This window comes from Nomia melanderi, chromosome 1, assembly GCF_051020985.1.
Source record: "Nomia melanderi isolate GNS246 chromosome 1, iyNomMela1, whole genome shotgun sequence".
NCBI classification, from domain to species: Eukaryota; Metazoa; Arthropoda; class Insecta; order Hymenoptera; family Halictidae; genus Nomia; species Nomia melanderi.
Window position 1 is genome coordinate 1439587 of NC_134999.1, and position 17921 is coordinate 1457507.

The window sequence follows — 17921 nt, forward strand, 5'->3', positions numbered from 1 at the left end:
TAACGAAAATGTTACCACTTCTTTTCGTTCATTATCTACGCGGTAGGTCGTGTGGTTTCGTTCTCTTCAATCTTCTGATTCTTGGTTGTGTCAGGTTCATAGTCAGTTTGTTGGGATGTGTCCCTAATTTGACATTATATGTTGTTACATTTCACCTATACTACACAGATATGTAAGTACACTAATATTATTTATTAATAATTTTGTACAGAGTGTAACGCTACAAGTTTATCAATGTGTATAAGACGACATTGGTATTTTTGGAACAAAAACATTTCGACGTGCGTAGTACGTCTTTCCAGCGCAAAAGGTTAAAATACGTTTTTAAGGGTTAAAAGAATTTCATTGAAAACTATATTCTCAGTGCACATTTGTGTTATCTTTTAATTCAGAAATATATATTAATTATGTTGATAAGTTCTCGCAAATCAAGCTTTAAACCGTTTCTAAAATGTTGATACCAGTATGTTAAGAGCTAGTATTGTAAAGGAGAATATTATATTAAAAAAGTCATAAATTCCTTAATTAATTAATAAGGTAGATAAATGTTTATCCATCGCAATTGGTTTATGTATAGGTAAATGAAAGAAAACACATATAAACATTTTAAAACACAAATACAGAAATTAAATTTGATTAATATAAATTCAAGTAATATTCCTAGAAAATCATAATTTATATTTATTAATTATACAACATATCATAATGTGTCCAGAAACAATAATATTCATCCATTTATATGTATATTAATTAATTTATTGTTCTAGTAGTTCTCTACTTGCTGAATATCAAATTGTAAAAAATGTTTCCTGAAATTTTGTTCCGTTAAATTCCACAGAATAAATAGTAAAGTCAATACTCAAATAAATTGAAGTAGTAATTAATTCGCAGAGCCTCATACTTTCCCATGTTGCACAACATGATGTAATACGAACTACAATAGATAATTACATGATCTTCCATTTATACCATAGACGTTAAAGTACAAAATTAAAATAAAAAAATTATAACAATTTATGCAGTATGTACCATTTACATTGTAATATTCGAAAGTCTTTTATTTATTCATTCTTCTTACATTGTGATTAAGGTAATATTAATTTGCATATAAATATATTAATGATTTTGATTTAATTATAACTATATACTAGAAGTTCAATTTATAAAACATAAACTGATTATCCTTCTAAATGATACATTAAAATCGCCTGTTACTAAATACTGTACAGGTTGAAAAATGGTAATAATTCGAGGAATAGATTCACTTTATGTTTAATAACCCGCTACCTTTATCTACCGTTTTACTCTTATGTTTCACATAATTGAAAGCATCAATTTTTATTAAAGTGGAAATATTAAAGTTAAGAAAACTAATATCATAGAACGTAAATCTGTACTTCATTAATATAAATAGAAATAGTAGTTTTATTGAAATTACATAAATATTTAACAGAAGTAAAAATACAATATAACGTATTATTAAATAACATACGAACATTATTATGAACGTATTATTAAACAATAAGTGAATAAATAAAGTAAAAATAAGATTAGATACAGAAATAAATATACTTAATGATCGTCGATTGGTAATGAAAATAATTTTCATTCTCAATCATTAAATGATATTGCAAAGAGAAGAAAATGATTAAAGTACCAAACTTCTAACACTTGAATTATTAATATCTTTACATAAATATTGTTCTATTTAAACAGCCAATATTTATGTAAAGATATTAATAATTCAAGTGTTAGAATACTATTAAGAAGAAACAGTGATCATGGATGAGTATCCAAAAGAAAAGGTTCATCAGTAAGCAAAATCGGGAGAAGAGAATTAAGTCTATCAAGTAATACTTAAACAAGAATTTTAACTTTTACAAAATTTATTCTATTTGCATCACATTTCGATTAATGATATCAGAAATTTCGTGCTTATAATAGACAATATAAATAAATGGGGCTACTTAACACCATCGCAACCAGCGTCACATGTATTTTTATTCAATTTCCTAACGTATGATGTTATGTGGGGGAAGTTGATGAGAGCTTTTCCTTGAATTTTATTTGCAATTTGCAAAAACAATTTGTTGCATTTAACAAAATATTGTAACTATGAAGATTACTACTGACACAAACGTTGGTCGCGAATGTGTTAAATACAAGATGAGTTACGACACAAATGATACTTAATCATTTTCTATCGACACTAAAGATAGAACAAAATGTCTAAAACAAAATCTGTATTATTCAAGAAAGCAAATACAATGAGATGCAACCTTATTTTTAATACTTACTTGAAGATAAGTTTTTGAAGACATAGATTTTAAACTATATACCGTTGTCGTCGATGTCAAGACAAGTTTAATGACCTCGTATACTATGACCTTGAAATAACTTTGGATTCAGAAATGTAGGTTCGATCAACGGTATCATTAATATGTGTAGTTTGGTTCCTCAAACTATCAGTTCCTATCTATAACAATAACGAGTGTGCCGTTAACATAAGATGACTCTTGGTGTACATAAAAATTATTAACAAAACACAAGTGAGTGATCACCATTGATGTATTCAATGTACCCGTTTATCAATATATGATTAACAATCTACTCAAACGAAGAAAAGATTCACCTAATTTTTATTTATTACACCTGTCATCAGTTCTCGAAAAAACAATTCAACTTCACAGAAATCAATATTTTGATTGTGGAAAAAAATCAGTGAAAGTTGTGTAAACGAAATAACTTCCACTAGTGTGGTTAAAGAAAGATTAACCCTTTTCTCCATGATTTCTTTCTGAACTGTGATCAATCTGACTACTTTGTTATTAATAATTTATTGAAAATAGAAGAAAATTCCAGTCTTGTTATATGTCAACATGTATTCTACTATATGATTATCAATAAAAATGGAATAACATGTGATTTGCATTCAAACAAATTCAAAAATACTTATGTTTGTTAAATTCTATTAAAAATCTCCACCACGAGTCTGACACTATATCGTAGTACAAGAGGTTAATATCGTCTTCTAAACGAAATCATCAGACATGATACGGATAGAATATTACAATCAGAGTGGCCTTTTTTATAAGACAATTACAAATTTTACTACATAAAATTAGTATGGTACTTGCTACATAAAATGAATAAATTGTAGCAGAAATTGATTAATCGTATTCATTTTCAAATGAGATGAATTAATAATACGAAGGATTTATATTTCGTCGTGCAAGAGATTCCAGGTTTTGTTCGCGTTAATCAGAGAGTTCTTCCAATTATTTGAAACAGCTTTAATTCCTGGGAAAGTAGAGGGGCGTCGAATCCCAGTCACGACATCGGCACCGAGTCTGAGCCTTACTCAGTGTGCGCCGAGTCGTCACCACGGTCGGATGGGAAGACGCGGTTGTAGGCTTGTGCGTATGATACGGAAGAAGTGGGAGAGAGAGAAAGAGTTACCTTTCGGTCAGTAATGTGTTGTGTAAACACGTGTGAGTGCGCCTCTTGTCCCCAGTGCTCTAGAAATTGTGCAGAACGTCCGGGAAGGCCGTGAAATATTATAAAATTAAGTTCAGAAGCAAAACGTCAGGTGTATCTTTTTAGCTACTCGACTTCACCGTTTCTCAACGGTTTACCATTTGACAAGAAACGTTTGTACTCTGCTTTGTGCCACACGTGTTACATTACTGGATTTAAAAATTAAAGTAAGTATTCCCATGTCTCGCGGGAATTGATATACTTGTGTTTGATTTCTTTTGTATATTCTTCCGTTAACCAGACATCTTTTGCCATTAAACTTGAACGTACTTGGAAAGTCAGCTATAGGAACTATTCGTTATACAACTGTAACGGAATGTGAAATTTCAAGGTTCAAAATCTTTCGGAATGTACACGTGAAATTTCAAGATTAAACATTTTTCCAAATGTTGTAAAAACGTTTAATTTGGGAAAACTAACTTTTGCGTATAAACAAAATTATCTGCGTTTATAATCACTCATTTTCAATTGTTCTTTCAGGCATAATGTTTTTATTCGACTAAAAATTCCTTGAAGGTGTGAGCGGTAATGAATATAAGCACTTCTATTAGTACTTTATTTACCTATAGAAGAAAAATAATATATTTTTAATATATGTTATAACTGATAAGTTGAGGTTTCTCCTTCGGGAAATCTATCACGTTCCCTATTTTTTTTAAAGTTAAGATTTACAATGTTTCAAATAGGTTTGCGGAGAATTGAAAATATTTACATTGAGAGTATTTATGGGCATTTTAAGTACACATAAAATAATGCAAATTTTGTAATACTTTATCATGATTGCGTTAAAATGTGTATCTTAAAATTTATAGATAGAAAGAAGAATCCTCACACATTCGCTGAATTATTAGATATTACGCATAAAAAATATAATTATATGAATATTGTATTTCATATAAACAAAGAACCGTCTTTCATTATGCTTATGAATAAACATTTCTACATTTCTACATTTCTAAACAGTCTGTATCACTGTATTTTTTATTCATGATTGTCAACTATATTTCGATATTTAGACTTATTATATCTCTCAAGTTTTCCAAAATTGTATTGCTTCTCATACGGGATGTTTTTGAAATCGTCGTATAACTTTGAAGGGAATTATTCTATTCGAGAAATTAAGTAGAAAATAGAAGAACGTTTTTTTCATATAATACTTCATCCTCAAAATAATTGCGTTTGAACATTTTTATGACACCCGTACTATTCAATAAGCATCGGCTAATGTGTCTACCCTGTCTAACCATTTCCATTTCTTATAAATATCAATAAAATTGATGGAATAATATTTCTTAAATTTTCTAAAAGAAAGCTTAATTCTGCGTTTTTAATTGCTTTTTGTCTGTGAGCTTACTTTTTACCTGGTTGCGCTACGATTTCGGGAACACATTTTGTATAAACGGTTCTATAAGTTTCCAAGGATACAGTATCCTCTCCGAAAGTGCAAGGAAATTCCTGTCATACAGTACACATGATTTTCTTTCACCACTCCTTTGTGACGTGTCATACTAACCAAGGTTGAACGAACAAGATCATCATCTAGAATAAAGTTCTTAAAAGTTTTATTTTCTCTTTGTACTACTATTTTTTACCCTTTCGGTATGAGTTTCAGCTAATGAATGTTAATGTGTATATGAGACAAAATTGGAAAGGTAATAGTAAATTGGAAATTTTATATAATGCAGTTGACAAAAATGTTCACAATTGAGAGATAAATAAGTAGTAATTATTTTGCGCAAGTAATTTTAAAATGTTCTTCAGTTCGAAATTGTAATGTGATATATTGTATGATTATAATATTCTTATACGGCTGCAACCGTGCATTGACGCGACTTGTCATTTTGTTTTTGCATCTAATATTTTTCTATACGGTAGATTTTACTGAAATATAATGCAGATACATCTATTCCAACAGTTCTTCCACTAGGAATTCCGATAATTTTGGTGTGTTTCATCATTGATTATATATCATTGGTGTCATGTCCATTATAGTTTTAATAAAATAAAAAGTATTTAGGAAAACATTAGACTAATCAAAAATAAGACAACAGAAAATACAAAAATATTTTGTATGATCTAAGTGCAATATATGTTTAGAATTACTCTACACCCTAAGGATCATTATCACAAAAAGCATAACATTACAGAATCACGAATTTCTTTAAAAAAAAGACAATGAATTACCAGCTCACTATTTATACATTAATCACACACAGAATCAGATATTGATTTTTATTAATAAAAGGTAAATACATTAAGATTTTTATATTTAAATTTGTGCTAAAATATTATATAAACGTTCTTATATTGTAAAATTAAAATTCGATTTAAAACGTTGTTTCTGTTTTTTATAGGATAATCTTCGTTATCTATAACTTTGATAATCAACATAGCATCGGTTAATTTAACTTTCTTAGGAACTTGATGACTATATTCTCATGTCTGTAATGTTACTTTTAATTGATCTGCAGTTCATTTGTCGTCTATGTATTTTTTATTATTTCCATTCAAGGCTAAACTAATTTAATTATATCCCAAACAAACATTTCTGAATAAGAAAGTGTTTGAGTGACGTTGGAAAGACTGTGTAGTAGTTTTGAACGATTCCAAATGCGACTCTATAGCTTGTTTCTGTAAAATATATGTAATTTATGAAGTCTATCTATTTGTGTTTCCTTCAGTAAATTCAACATTGCTAAATTCAACCCCCCACCATTAAAACGTCCTTGTGTTTAATTATCAAATTTAAATGTCATACTTTCCATTCTTAATTTGGTTTCAGCAAAAATTTTATTTTACAGTCAGCTCAAATACGTGATGTAATTCGAGTACGTAATATGTTACACAACACTTGAATTTCAATAGATCCCCAAAACGATTGATCCTCAAAACAAGACGTTACGAAACGCTTAGGTGTGCGTTTCACTGTACTCACCTTATAGCAACGTATGTGAAAGAGATTGCGTAGATTGTTCAATGATTTTAAAGACAAGTACACGTTTTTAAATGAAATTCATTTTCAGGAAATTGAAAATAGTGAATCTATTAGCACGTTTTGTTTGAGTATAAAACATACATGCATAATTCATCGCGAATGTGAATAAACATTTCACAAGAAAAATAAGCTCAGTCATTTGAGTAAAAGCAATGGTTTATTACAAAAATCTCTCGAAAAGTTGAGCAAAATAGTCACCTATCTTTTGGATGTCATGTTTGTTTGATTTCATACACAAATGCGTGGTCTGTCATAATATGAAAGAATAATTTCGTTAATTTGTTAACTGTGTTTGAAGTGTATACACGTCATCTTAAAACTTGCAATGATACTAATTCTTTCAACGATAAATTATTTATTTTTTCAGATAAACATGCACTTCTTCTTTGCTTTACTTTCGTTTTTCATTAAAATATACCCTAGATGTAATCGCTCTGCGTTTGACGAGTACACACTTCATGTTTTTATTTTATTATACACAAAACGAAAGATTTATAAAACTAAATTTCACAGTTGATAGGTTAACGGACTTAACATATACTGTAATTAACACAATTTTCGATTGTATTTTTTATTTGCAGACTTTTATTTTATATAGAATAAAACCTTCTCATAGAAGATTTCATTTTCAACATAATTGACTTCGATAGAACATGAACGCATTTATATTTATAAGAATTGTTGAATTTCATATTTATAAGTCGGACAAATGTTCAAACGCGATTATTTTGAAAGACGAAGTATCATACTATACATAAAAATTTTACTCCATATTTTTCACTTATTGTTAATTTCCCTAGAATTCGAAAAGAATTTTAGAAAATTCCATCCCGAGTAATGAAAATAACTATTACAAAAGTCAGATAATATTTAGATACAATGTCGAATAAAAGTGTAAATGATACATGAAAAACAATACCATAAATAATAATACGTGTAGATACACGAAAGGATGCAATGTGATACATTCACACGAAGAATAAAATATAAAAATGTGTTGCTACTGAACGTTGCATATAGAGTATGCCATTTTATTTGGATACAGTCAATATACTGATTTGTCCTTGCTTGCTTGCCTGTTGAATGTGCAAGTTGCTGAAATTGATTTGAAAAGTTGTTTATACTGCATTTCTGTTGCCCGATGAATTAGGTTGCGAGTTCGATGCGCGATGGACCGTGTTTCGTTCATTTGATAATTGGCAGGTTTCATATGTGCTTCTCTCGTTTGTTAATTATTTCTATTACTTATAGAATGGATGTTTTATACTAAACCATCAGACGGGTTAAAGCGACCCATTCCTTACGTCTTCCTTTTACAATTGTTAGAAAGATAACAGATATTTCCGAAAACCGAAAGTTTTAATAGATGCACTCTTGGAATTTCTATAGAGGAATTTCAAAAAGTCAATTTAACTGCTCAGCAGTTTTAGTGCTAGTGTATACATCGAGATTGGTTCGGATTCAATTCTTATAAGCTGTTGCATTCCGAAAAACTAACTGAGCGGCAGTGATCATTTTTCCAGACTACACAACAGGATATATTACGATTAAACTGTGGGTGGTAGATTCGACAAGAAAATTTCAGAATGCAAGATTTCACGTTGATTCTAAGAAAGGAATGTGTTATACTTACTTATTAACAACTGACCTGGGCTGCCAAAAATGAATCTATTCTAACATTTTGGCTGCCAAGTAAACACTCATCAAAACTCCTATGCATCCAAAAGAGTTGTTTTAACACATTGTTGACTGGTCACGACTTAACTCGTGTTTGTACTTACATTAACTATTTCAATTTTCGAAACGCAGGGCAATATAGAATATTGCAAAAGAAAAATAGTCAAAGATATATAAAACATCTGTCCAAAGTTTCATTTCAATTCATTATGTATAATAAAGTATATTGAAGTTTATTTAGATTGTTTCACTTTGATATTTAATTACGAAATAATAACTGAAGACATGGGATAGCTTCTGTGTAAAATTGTGAACAGTATGTTAATAAAGCGAAAACCAAAAAGTCAAGATCCTTAGTGACGATTGCTCTATTATCTTTCTTATATCTCATACATCCAACAAAATTCGATTCATTTTTAGAGGTTATAGTTAGCCCTTCATAGAAGACGATTATCGACAATAAATATGTGAAATATTCTTATATGTTAAATAGTTCTTAGCGTTTCAGCAATTGCAAATGCAAATTTAATTGATATATAATAATTGTTACAAGATGGTCCCTTTTCAGAGACATTTTTAAAGTTGAGCTGTTTAAGATTTTTCTGACATTGCAATAATTGGTTTAGGAAGTAGTGTTTGCCAGTATTACGTAATGTGTTACCATTGACACTAATAACGTTATAATAGTGCTTCATATAACTAGAATACGTAAGAAAAAGATCGATATGATCGTGTTAGAGAGTTTTGATAAAAATAGAAAATATTTTAAACGTTAACTTTATATTATGAAGATATCATGAATTTGTTTGTGTAATTATTTATATGACAACAACTGTTAATGTGTTTGTATAGTAATCAATAATTACAGGCGTACTTGATCGAATGAATGAAATATTAATACAACCATGATTTTCTTTTTGCAGTATTTTTTTTAATTCTAGTGTGACATGTGTACGAACATATGAATACTATATTGCAGAATATTTAAATAATAAATAACCAGGAATGCCATGTATTCACAAACTAAACTTGATGTACTATACAAATTCTTTTTGATAATTCTATTGAAAGTAATTCGAATAATAATCGTATGTGGAAAACAAATTTTTGTTATTTATAGAATCGGCTCATATTTATGCGAATTAGTTTTACTACTATAAATAGGCTTGTCTTTTAACAGATTCGAATTATTGATGTTCTACTAATTGATACACATTCGAGGTTGAATCGATTGTGCAATATTGTATGATTTCTTCGGGGTTTTAAATGACATTAAAACAAAGCATAGACAAAGAACATTATGTTAAAACAACAGTAATAAATAAAATCGTGTGTATAAAGCATTTTTCAAAAGCTCTGCATAAGGAAGAATAACAGACTTTAGATTGATACTCAATGTGTGAATATTCGTAAGAATTATCCATTCGATTTTGGAACATAGAACAGAATTAAAATTTGTGAAACAAAGCTATTATAGTTTCATCAATTATTTGTAAGTTCAGTGTCAAATTTTAAATGCTCATTCTTATCATAATATTCACAAAGAAAAATGTTTTAAACAGTGCAGTATGTTTTCATATTAAAAAAGAATGACACTTCGAATATTATTTTCATTTACAATACTTATCTTAATTTTATTTCAAATAAGTATATTAACAGGAATATCTGAATTAAATTATCTACGCTAAAATTCTATTTGTATCAAACATTGACATCAGTATTCAACAAAATATTTTCCATAAAAGTTGCTTTTGTGATAACTAAAAATTATTTTCACCGTAATCAAATTGAAAATAAAACTTTATGTAATTGTTTTATTGATAAGTAGACACATATCTCATACTTAATCTAGTAAATTCTAGTTGAACTGAAATGAAAAATTAACTCTAAATTAACTTAAATGTATCTAGAACTTATAAATATTTTACAATTTACAGAGTATTGTAGAAGTTTCAAAAGAACAGAAAAAGAAAGAAAAATTGTTGTTGAATTCCACAATTATTTAGCGCAATTCACTTGCAAAAATTACTAACATTCCAAACAGACAAAAGAAATAATACGAAAATCAAATGGTTATTTGTAAAGTAAACGAGAAACTATTTCAAAAGAGGTGCAGAAAAATTGTTATGCAGTTCGAAAACTACTATGAGAAGGAATCCCTATTCAAGCAGTATCATGTTCAACGACGAGAGTGAGCGTAGTATGTTTAGGTTCGCCGACTAATACAAGATATGAAAAATCAAGAGCACACAATTATAATAAAGAAAAATTGAGATCTAAATTTCAGTGCAGTGGAGTTTCCATTTTAATCTGGAGCTATTGAGTGCGATTGAAATATAATTTTTACGTTTTTCTCTGAAAACATATGAACCAGTTCTAAAATCAAAAGAAAATTGCACGAAGTGTTAAAATATATAGGGACTACTTTTCTTTTATTAATTAACTAATTGATTTTGTATAAAAAGGTCATAGTTAGTACTTTCTTATATTTGGAAGTTATTAAGCTCGTTCATTTAAATATGCATTGCTTAATATTCAAAATATTAATTTAAAAAATTGAATTTAATATGACATATTTGTAAATTTAATGTAAATTTATAAATCTTAGTGTTTAAATAAAGTCATTTGTGAAAGGTTATTACTGTACAAATACTTTCTACACTGATTGCACATTCTGTTGAGAAAGGTTGATAAGATAATAAGGTCAACGAACAGAAGAAAAGACATGTTGATAAACCACTGAAGTGTATGTATTTACTCAAGAAACGAAGATTGAATAGTACGTCACTTCGCAATGGCACCAAAAATTAAATAAAAGTTGCATTGTAGGTCGTTGAATCTTTAAATTGACTATCGCATATAGATAAGTGAAAACTAGTACATTATTTAAAAAAAGAAAAAAACAAAAACAAAACTGATTTACTCATTGAGTCTTTTTAACATAATAAAATTACTAGTAGAAATATTTGGATTGACAAAATTAAGCAAAATATATAAACAATATGCGTAATTACATAAATACACATATATGTTATGGTGTGTATGAGGATCCAGAATAAGTAGGAAATATTTTAGGCATCTGTTACACATCTGAACAATAAAAAGGGTGCATATAAACATATTTTTTATATAATAATCATTTACTTAAGAACACTTGTTTTCAAGTTACAGCGAACTTAACTTTTAACTGACTTTATGTGCCACATTTCGTAAAAGATGTTCGAAAACGCTCTGCGTACATGTCTTGTTTTAAATGCATTACGCTAGGCAAGCCCATATATCAGATGCATATTTGTCGTTCCTTTATTGGAATAATTCATTATTTTCACTTCATGCTATTCGCACACGACACGCTGCATTTCCATAATTTCAATTCGTACTGCTCTTGTAATTCATACTTAAAATACTAATTATAAGAGGTATCGTTTATAAAATTAAATTAAATTTATTTGTATTAAATTAAATTACTTAATATAATTTAGTAACTAATGTAATATAATCTAACAAAAATATAAACCGTTCAATTAATTTTATAATCATTGTAAGAAAAGTCGAAAAGTTAATTGAGGAAAAATGATTAAATTTAGGAAATAATTTTAAGACATAGAATTTTACAAGGTGTCTTCTGACAGCTTAGGTAAAAATAAATGTTAAGTTCTGTTTAGGAAAAGTCTGAGAAGAATTCAAAGACACAAAATGTGCCTGTAAAAGGAAATTTGTATTGCAAAACAAAATCCATTATAACTCGAAAACGAAGTCAAATAAAATATATGTTTACATAAAAGTTTTTACTATTTAAATGTGTTGTGACCACTATTAAATATTTTCTACTTATCCTGGGGCACCCTGTATACTAATATTCATGCTGCAAGGTGATGATAGCCAGTTAGATTAACAGCTGAGCAGCATTTCTAAGCGTTCTATTCTCGACCATTTTAGAGATATTGCAACTATTCTCGTTAAGGATATGTAAGATAAACTCATGTAAAGAGCATATTATTTAAAGAAGAAGAATTCAAATTAACATATATGTATGCAAACTCGAAATTTTACATATTGCACAATTTTTTTCCAGATAAAATGTCTATATAATTCAGTTAATTAATGCCAAATATTTAATTCACTCTATCAAAATTGACAAACACGTTTGACGTAATATAGAGGAAGATAAAATCGTGTGAAAGTGTTTAATATCAAGTATTTTCTTCAAAGTTATTTCGTGTGTTTTTTATATTATTTCACAATAAATTCTTATGTGCCCACATGAATATTGTATACGATATGTGCGAAATTATTAAAAACAAATGTACAACGTATTAGTAGAAAAAGAGAAAAAGTACATTAAAGAAATGATGCTTAGGAAAGGATGATTAAAGAAAAGGCTTACATTGGATGGCATCGCCGTTTGTATCTTAGACTACATGTGTGTATAACTGTGGTTAAATCAGTTCAGTTGACTAGAGTCTAAATAACCAGAATTTCTGGAAGTCGACTTTTCAATTTCCAAGTGTCAAATGTTTGAATTCCTTTGTAAAGCGTGGTTCCACGTAAATTGTATTCACAAATAATACAATACCAAATCATATTCGACATTTTTTAATTGTCTTTTTTTTTATATCCAATATGATTAGTAGAGAAAATTGCTTACATTATTTCCTATCAATTAACTGCCTTTTAAATTGGAGTTTAAATAAAGTGTTTAAAATAATGCAGAATTGTGGTAGAAAATGTAAACAAAATTTGGAGTGGGGAATTAATACTTATAGGAATAATACTAAAAGTAACATTTTTATTTAGTAAATATCGCAGACTTACTTAACTTGAATTTTCGTTAAAAACAAGCATATTTAGGACAGTCCCATATTGTTGAAATATTTATACATCTTATGATGTATCAGTTTATAAATGTTAATTCCTTTGACAAGTATTGTATTAAATGTTGATTTTATGACTTTTCAATAAGAATGCCACAAATTGGTAAAACCCCAAGATAGAAGTGAGTATCCTGGTATTTGCTTATTGACATAGAGGTCAAACATTTAAAACATAAAGAGGGATATTGTCGAATTTTGATTGTAGATTCATCTTATGTATTATTTCCGTATAATTGTGTATCATTGTGTACAGAATATTGGAAAAAAACTGTACTGGTGCATTAACACGTGCCGGGGAAAAATGACTGCGTGAGAAAGTATACTCAATGCTTCAGCAGTGAGTGACGTCACGGCAAGAGAGAGCAAGAATTAAGTAGGTTAGGTGCTTCAGACATGGGACGATCGCCGATGGTCACGAAACATGGTCACGAACGATTCGTTGAATGGATGCTATATGTAAAACGGGTTTCATATAAAAAATTATGCTTTACTTACGTTCTTAATCTTAGAAAGACTAAGCCTCGAGACTAAGCAACACATCCATATGCACAATCATTTACTTCCGACACTTATTTTTTCGGAAAGTAATAAAATATCGTTACTAGAGTGAAAATTATTCTGCAAAATCAATTTTCAAGTAATTTGACAATACATATATAATAATCTTTTCCAAGTATTTTAGCCACGATAAATCATGTACTTTCTACCATTCTGTAATTTCTGGATTCGAGAACCCTCCCGCTGAAGATAACACGGCATCTAATAAACAGTTTTTTAGATTATTTATAACGAAAAATAAAATAATATTAATCCCAATATGCTATGTCACTTATGAAACAGGCCAATAATGAATGTGTACAGTTCACTCGTATTTAGATTGATTTGATCTTAAATTAATTATTATAATTAAATATGTAGTCTGTTTCTTAAATATAATGGATGATTTTAGTAAAGCTGAAATGAATAAACTGCAATATCTGCGTTAATAACAACATTGTCAAAATGTCTAATTTTATTGCCAAATAAATATTAAAGTTACTAAAATGAACATCTAACTTTGAAGCAGAATATCTCAGGCTATTTCGCAAGTAATATTGTTTATGAAATCAATTGTATATTGTGAAAATAAAATATTTGCAATGGCTTTTAAATGTCGTTGTATTGCTTAGTTGTTTCACTTTAATCAATAGAGGATTCTTAAATTTATCTTTAGAAAAATCTTGTTTTTCTGCTTAGTGATAGTAAAACAATAAAATCTTTGTTGTCAGAGTGATGCATACTGCTGAGCAGTGTCCTTAAGGTTAACGATAAATCGAATGAAAACGTGGATATGTAGGCGAATAGTTTCATATAGAAATTACGTATATAGTGTCTCGCATGAATTTCTCTAAGAAAGTATCTCGAACATTATACCTTTCTTCGACATCAGAGAGACTTGTGTATTGAAATAAATTTTTAAGAATTTGAGTACCTATTTATTTAACCCCTTCGTACCTGAATATCTATTTTTGCCTTAAATTAAAAAGAGGTCCAAGAACAGCTGTTTTCAAGTGAAATCGAGGCTTTTCAGTGAGAGAACTAAGATAAGAATTAATGATAATAATAATTTGCACTTAAGCTGTCAGTTATAAGCAGAGATCCCCGTGTGGTACAATTTTCTCTTGTCTTTAAGGTATTTTTTAGCTTTTCAGTAATTAAAAATTTTTGCGGTACCTATGTGAACTATTTGGAACGAAAGGGTTAACTCCCCAGCCGTGGATAACGTAGAATAGTTCAGCTTATTTTATCAATTTCAATGAACGACATGGAATCCACGTCGCATTGAATTTTTAACGCATTTGCATCTGCAAACAGAGGAATCCGCAACACACGACTGTTCCATATCACCTTGTATTATTTTAAATTTTAACAACACTAAAACTACTAGACGGATCAAAGTGACCTATTCCTGATTTCTTCTTTTTACAATTATTAGGAAGATAAGAAATGTTTCTCTGAGAAATTATTAAAGAAATTGATTTAGCACACGCAAAATGAATTGTTTATCAATTAAAGTCTCAACGGATACACTCTTGGTGTTGCTATAGAAAAATTTCAAAAACTTAATTTAATTGCTTGGTAGATTTAGTGTTAATATACAGGCGAAGTCGAGAAAAGATGGCTTCAAAAAGAATTGTTTATGAAAGTAAATACACATGAACAGAATGGTTAAATAGTCCTCTGTGCAAGATTCAATATACCACTACAAATAATTGAAAATATTGACATTTGACAATGTAAATGAGATCAGGCCATCGCACGCGGAATTCCCCAAGCATATCTTGCTTTTTAATGATAAAATACCCCCTAAATTAGCGTTTGTTTTTTAGTATAAAAAAGTTAATACGTTGTTAGAGATTCACGTACATTTTACCAACAAAGTCGCCACATAGACAAACTGCAAGCATCAACTAATGCAGTTCGTTTTCATGTTTAATAAATAACTCGAAGGTATTTGGTATTTAAAACGTATTTATAGAAAATTACGATATTAATTGAACATACAACAGAAATTACATGATTCCATTTAAGAAAACAAACTTGACCTTCACGTCACCTCTGCACATTCTCTTATTGAAAGACCAATCATACCAAACCATGTTCTCTTTATAACCATTAAACATTTATCCGAAATATTTTATATATTGAGATATTTAAGGATTTGTGTTTGAATCAACCTAGAAATATTGCCCAAGGTTAATCAATTAGGGTAATGTTTATAAAACCATATACTTATTAAATTTTATTATCCAATAATAATTAATAAAATCATTAAAGAAAATAAACGACTTTTTTTGCCACAAGTGGACTTATTCCACTTTCTTTGATTAATTTATGAGGATATCATACGTCATTTATTATGCGATTATAAATATAAAAAGAAGACATCTATATCTCACTAAAACTACCATCAAATCATTTTTCTCCAAAAATGGACTTACACCACTACCAACAAAAAAAACGGCTCATTTGTTGAGTAATGTGTACTGAATATTTCGTCTGTGTTTCTGGAGAGAAAAATTGAAAACTTATCGGTGGCTGAAGGATTAAAGTATCATATCGTTCATTAGTGTACGTAAAATCGATCCGTCTTATGTCTTTGCCAACGTATTGTCTGTAAGCGTGGCAGTCATATTCGTCGAAATGATTATTTGAGCGTGCATTCGGTTAATTTCTTGCCTAAAAAATAAGGTAGTATGGTGAGCCGCCAATTGACCAAATAATCAACTCCACCTTTTGAGATTTTTAAGATTTTACCATTAACGCGCTTCATTGGCTCTTAACTGTTTATATTTCAAAGAAATTCCATTATGACCGAGTTTGGTATGTTGAAATAATAAAAAGTCTTTTAGCCATGTAAAAATTGTACTTGTAATAATAAAGTAAAATACATTCTAAAATGGTTATATGATTTTGCGTTTAAATGGAAAACTTAAAAATCAACATTTAACTGTTGCGTTACTTTTTTCTACTTTTCGTTTAGTAGAGTTCACCGATTTGTGCCATGAGTCGCTCATATAGAATAAGATAAGCAGTGTCATATTATTACACTGACTAAATAACTGTCAGATGGTTGCGCGAGGAATATTTCGTTGGAGAGGTTGCAACGAAAACAAAGCCTTGTCGCGAATATCCCGAGGTTCGACCGCAAAGAATTAAAGCCCCGGAGATATGTACATATATAAACACTGACTGAACCGCCTTCTCGCAGTAAAATGCATGTATTTAATTACTCATAATTATCATTTGAAATTAACGACTGTTCTTCCCTAATTGAAAGCTTTACGATTGATAGAATATAAATTGTAAAATATAGTAATCCATATTTCAGAAGTATAAAGCCCACAAATCGCTTACCTACTGATTAATCTTTTTAACAATTATATCGTTAACACTAAAACTACCGAACAATTAAATTGACTTTTTTAAATTCCTCTGTAGAAAGTTCAAAAGTGAAAGTTTATCTATTGAAACTATAATTGATTTACAGTTCAGTTTTCGTATTGCTAAATAAATTTCTTTAGTAATTTTTCAGAAAAACTGTTATCTTTTTAATAATTGAAAAAAGAAGAAATCAGAAGTAGGTCATTTTGACCCATCTGGTAGTTTTAGTGTTAAGCTAAGATAGCACCAACAAACCGTATAACCAAATTAAAAATGTTTTGTATAACTTTCATCATTTGAAATACATATGTTATCTTGCAGACTTAATCCTTCAAGAATGACAAATGCGAAGGACATAAGTAGTGTTTTAAAAACATTTCAATGCCAGTTGCAAGAGAATGCAGAAAAATATGCATTCTCGCGTTTCAAATTGTTCAAAAGGTGATTTCATTACTTATTCTCTTTTGTATATTACAACTTCCATCGGAAAAGTTGTACCATATTTCTTACATTTTTCGAAATACTTACATAAGGAAGCTGTATTAACAATATTTTAGTCTATTTTACACAAATCTTTAAAAAAAATCCATAGTTTCCCCTCTTAAATGTGTCACGAAAGTATTTCTTTTATCAAAATATTTGTAATTCCTTTTCGTGACTTTTCTATCAAGCCGATAACTTCTCACTTTACGTGTAGTTATCAGTGTCGAAAGTATTTCAATGCTACTTATATTTTCGTTAGGGTATTATATTATATTATTTTTTAATGAATGTGATGCAATCGGTTGTGTAGTAATTGTACACGCTAAAATATGTTAAATAAAAAGGAATGATATGTTTCATTTAAGTCTTTGTTCTTGAGAAAACTGAGTTTAAACATCCGTTGCATATGCATGCATTTAACAGATAATGAA

The 17921-nt window shown here is 29.0% G+C and overlaps 1 protein-coding gene across 5 annotated transcripts in view; it reads left to right on the forward strand.

Annotated features, from left to right (window-relative positions):
• LOC116433303 (sphingomyelin phosphodiesterase) overlaps positions 1 to 17921 on the forward strand; it is a 100765-nt gene that overhangs the window by 19429 nt on the left and 63415 nt on the right. For 4 of the 5 annotated variants that reach the window (XM_031991558.2, XM_031991301.2, XM_031991643.2 and 1 more), the window contains exon 1: positions 3373 to 3704. The exons of the other annotated variant lie outside the window; for it this stretch is intronic. The gene's annotated coding sequence lies outside the window, so the exon portion shown is untranslated. Of the gene's footprint in view, positions 1 to 3372; positions 3705 to 17921 lie in introns of those variants that run through there. 5 annotated transcript variants of the gene reach the window in all.